Here is a 5000-nt window from a genome sequence, read left to right as displayed (position 1 = left end):
CGCCCCGGGCGCCTCTCGGGCGGCCTTCCCAACTGCCGTCGACCGCCCGGAGGGGGAAACAGAAAATATTCGAAAGTGCGGAGCTCCGCCGTCAGAGGCCGGGTTTTCGCACGGGGTATCCGCCCCGGGCGCCTCTCGGGCGGCCTTCCCAACTGCCGTCGACCGCCCGGAGGGGGAAACAGAAAATATTCGAAAGTGCGGAGCTCCGCCGTCAGAGGCCGGGTTTTCGCACGGGGTATCCGCCCCGGGCGCCTCTCGGGCGGCCTTCCCAACTGCCGTCGACCGCCCGGAGGGGGAAACAGAAAATGTTCGAAAGTGCGGAGCTCCGCCGTCAGAGGCCGGGTTTTCGCACGGGGTATCCGCCCCGGGCGCCTCTCGGGCGGCCTTCCCAACTGCCGTCGACCGCCCGGAGGGGGAAACAGAAAATGTTCGAAAGTGCGGAGCTCCGCCGTCAGAGGCCGGGTTTTCGCACGGGGTATCCGCCACGGGCGCCTCTCGGGCGGCCTTCCCAACTGCCGTCGACCGCCCGGAGGGGGAAACAGAAAATATTCGAAAGTGCGGAGCTCCGCCGTCAGAGGCCGGGTTTTCGCACGGGGTATCCGCCCCGGGCGCCTCTCGGGCGGCCTTCCCAACTGCCGTCGACCGCCCGGAGGGGGAAACAGAAAATATTCGAAAGTGCGGAGCTCCGCCGTCAGAGGCCGGGTTTTCGCACGGGGTATCCGCCCCGGGCGCCTCTCGGGCGGCCTTCCCAACTGCCGTCGACCGCCTGGAGGGGGAAATAGAAAATATTCGATAGTGCGGAGCTCCGCCGTCAGAGGCCGTTCCAGTGCTTTTGGGTGGCTGGAAACACCCTCACGATGGTCTGATTATACTCTTAGGGGCCTCCCCTGTGTCGCCCTGGAGGTCACCCATTCAAAACATGCTCACCTATATACGTTTCGGAAAGTATTTTGGTGAACGCTCACTTTCTAAGCCTTTTAGCCTTCTTGACCCCCTAACTCCCCATATCTGGTTTACCTACTACAGCGCCCCTAACGACCAAAATCGGTACTGCATACCCCTGGTACCCCCGCCATTGAAAATGAATGGGGGAATTTTTTTAATTTCTCAATCCGGCCAGGAGGCCTCTTTTTCGGCCACGCTCGGCCGGCGAGCCGGTCCGCTCTTTACCCCTGGTACCCCCAGCCCTACCCCTGGTACCTCCCCCATTGAAAATGAATGGCGACCCCTGGTACCCCCAGCAACACCCCTGGTACCCTCAGCCTTACCCCTGGTACCCTCAGCTCAACCCCTGGTACCCCCAGCCTAACCCCTGGTACCCTCAGCGGCACCCCTGGTACCCTCAGCAACACCCCTGGTACCCCCAGCCAGCTTCGCCCCTGGTACCCTCAGCCTTACCCCTGGTACCCTCAGCCCAACCCCTGGTACCCTCAGCCCAACCCCTGGTACCCCCAGCCAGCTTCGCCCCTGGTACCCTCAGCCTTACCCCTGGTACCCCCAGCCTTACCCCTGGTACCTCCAGCCTAACCCCTGGTACCTCCAGCCTTACCCCTGGTACCTCCAGCCTTACCCCTGGTACCTCCAGCCTTACCCCTGGTACCTCCAGCCGTACCCCTGGTACCCTCAGCCTTACCCCTGGTACCCTCAGCCTTACCCCTGGTACCCTCAGCCTTACCCCTGGTACCCTCAGCCGCACCCCTGGTACCCTCAGCGGCACCCCTGGTACCCTCAGCCTTACCCCTGGTACCCTCAGCCGCACCCCTGGTACCCTCAGCGGCACCCCTGGTACCCTCAGCCTTACCCCTGGTACCCTCAGCCGCACCCCTGGTACCCTCAGCGGCACCCCTGGTACCCTCAGCGGCACCCCTGGTACCCTCAGCCGTACCCCTGGTACCCTCAGCCGAACCCCTGGTACCCTCAGCGGCACCCCTGGTACCCTCAGCGGCACCCCTGGTACCCTCAGCGGCACCCCTGGTACCCTCAGCCGTACCCCTGGTACCCTCATCGGCACCCCTGGTACCCTCAGCGGCACCCCTGGTACCCTCAGCGGCACCCCTGGTACCCTCAGCTGCACCCCTGGTACCCTCAGCGGCACCCCTGGTACCCTCAGCGGCACCCCTGGTACCTCCGCCATTGAAAATGAATGGGCGGCCTTCCCACCTGCCGTCAGCCGCCCGGAGGGGGAAATAGAAAATATTCGAAAGTGCGGAGCTCCGCCGTCAGAGGCCGGCTTTTCGCCCGGGGTATCCGCCCCGGGGCGCCTCTCGGGCGACCTTCCCAACTGCCGTCGGCCGCCCGGAGGGGGAAATAGAAAATATTCGAAAGTGCGGAGCTCCGCCGTCAGAGGCCGGCTTTTCGCCCGAGGTATCCGCCCCGGGGCGCCTCTCGGGCGGCCTTCCCAACTGCCGTCGGCCGCCCGGAGGGGGAAATAGAAAATATTCGAAAGTGCGGAGCTCCGCCGTCAGAGGCCGGCTTTTCGCCCGAGGTATCCGCCCCGGGCGCCTCTCGGGCGGCCTTCCCAACTGCCGTCGGCCGCCCGGAGGGGGAAATAGAAAATATTCGAAAGTGCGGAGCTCCGCCGTCAGAGGCCGGCTTTTCGCCCGAGGTATCCGCCCCGGGCGCCTCTCGGGCGGCCTTCCCAACTGCCGTCGGCCGCCCGGAGGGGGAAATAGAAAATATTCGAAAGTGCGGAGCTCCGCCGTCAGAGGCCGGCTTTTCGCCCGAGGTATCCGCCCCGGGCGCCTCTCGGGCGGCCTTCCCAACTGCCGTCGGCCGCCCGGAGGGGGAAATAGAAAATATTCGAAAGTGCGGAGCTCCGCCGTCAGAGGCCGGCTTTTCGCCCGAGGTATCCGCCCCGGGCGCCTCTCGGGCGGCCTTCCCAACTGCCGTCGGCCGCCCGGAGGGGGAGATAGAAAATATTCGAAAGTGCGGAGCTCCGCCGTCAGAGGCCGGCTTTTCGCCCGAGGTATCCGCCCCGGGCGCCTCTCGGGCGGCCTTCCCAACTGCCGTCGACCGCCCGGAGGGGGAAATAGAAAATATTCGAAAGTGCGGAGCTCCGCCGTCAGAGGCCGGCTTTTCGCCCGAGGTATCCGCCCCGGGGCGCCTCTCGGGCGGCCTTCCCAACTGCCGTCGGCCGCCCGGAGGGGGAAATAGAAAATATTCGAAAGTGCGGAGCTCCGCCGTCAGAGGCCGGCTTTTCGCCCGAGGTATCCGCCCCGGGCGCCTCTCGGGCGGCCTTCCCAACTGCCGTCGGCCGCCCGGAGGGGGAAATAGAAAATATTCGAAAGTGCGGAGCTCCGCCGTCAGAGGCCGGCTTTTCGCCCGAGGTATCCGCCCCGGGCGCCTCTCGGGCGGCCTTCCCAACTGCCGTCGGCCGCCCGGAGGGGGAAATAGAAAATATTCGAAAGTGCGGAGCTCCGCCGTCAGAGGCCGGCTTTTCGCCCGAGGTATCCGCCCCGGGCGCCTCTCGGGCGGCCTTCCCAACTGCCGTCGGCCGCCCGGAGGGGGAAATAGAAAATATTCGAAAGTGCGGAGCTCCGCCGTCAGAGGCCGGCTTTTCGCCCGAGGTATCCGCCCCGGGCGCCTCTCGGGCGGCCTTCCCAACTGCCGTCGACCGCCCGGAGGGGGAAATAGAAAATATTCGAAAGTGCGGAGCTCCGCCGTCAGAGGCCGGCTTTTCGCCCGAGGTATCCGCCCCGGGCGCCTCTCGGGCGGCCTTCCCAACTGCCGTCGACCGCCCGGAGGGGGAGATAGAAAATATTCGAAAGTGCGGAGCTCCGCCGTCAGAGGCCGGCTCCACGCTTCATTCATCCGACCGAGACGCCTCTCCGCCGGCCACACTCGGCTGCGGGGCCGGCCCGCTCTCCGCCATTGAAAATGAATGGGGGGCATTTTCTCATGCTTTCAATCCGCCTAAGAGGCATCTTTCCCGGCCAACTTTGTGCCCCTGGTACCTCCAGCATCGAGAAAGCATGGTGACTCGTCCGACACATGCCCCCCTATATACGTTTCGGAAAGTATTTTGGTGAACGGTCACTTTCTAAGCCTTTCGCCTTCTTGACCCCCTAACTCCGCATATCTGGTTTACCTACTACAGCGCCCCTAACGACCAAAATCGGTACTGCTACCCCTGGTACCCCCGCCATTGAAAATGAATGGGGGAATTTTTTTAATCCCCCAGGCCGGCCAGGAGGCCCCTTTCCCGGCCAAACTCGCACGCTGGGCCGGCCCGCTCTTTACCCCTGGTACCCCCGCCATTGAAAATGAATGGGGGAATTTTTTCAATCTCCCAATCCGACCAAGAGGCCTCTTTTCCGGCCAAACTCGCACGCCGGGCCGGCCCGCTCTTTACCCCTGGTACCCCCAGCTCTACCCCTGGTACCCCCGCCATTGAAAATGAATGGGGGAATTTTTTCAATCTCCCAATCCGACCAAGAGGCCTCTTTTCCGGCCAAACTCGCACGCCGGGCCGGCCCGCTCTTTACCCCTGGTACCCCCAGCTCTACCCCTGGTACCCCCGCCATTGAAAATGAATGGGGGAATTTTTTCAATCTCCCAATCCGACCAAGAGGCCTCTTTTCCGGCCAAACTCGCACGCCGGGCCGGCCCGCTCTTTACCCCTGGTACCCCCAGCTCTACCCCTGGTACCCCCGCCATTGAAAATGAATGGGGGAATTTTTTCAATCTCCCACGCCGGCCAAGAGGCCTTTTTCCCGGGCACGCACGCTCGCCGGGCCGGCCCGCTATTATTAAACTCTCACCCCTGCAAGGAGGCCTTTTTCCCGGGCACGCACGCTCGCGGGGCCGGCCCGCTATTATTAAACTCTCACGCCGGCCAAGAGGCCTTTTTCCCGGGCACGCACGCTCGCCGGGCCGGCCCGCTATTATTAAACTCTCACGCCTGCAAGGAGGCCTTTTTCCCGGGCACGCACGCTCGCCGGGCCGGCCCGCTATTATTGAACTCTCACGCCTGCAAGGAGGCCTTTTTCCCGGGCACGCAC

Source organism: Hippocampus guttulatus, unplaced genomic scaffold (assembly GCF_054856545.1).
Source record: "Hippocampus guttulatus isolate MCC_2025c unplaced genomic scaffold, RoL_Hgut_1.0 HiC_scaffold_175, whole genome shotgun sequence".
NCBI classification, from domain to species: Eukaryota; Metazoa; Chordata; class Actinopteri; order Syngnathiformes; family Syngnathidae; genus Hippocampus; species Hippocampus guttulatus.
This window is presented reverse-complemented; position numbering follows the sequence as displayed.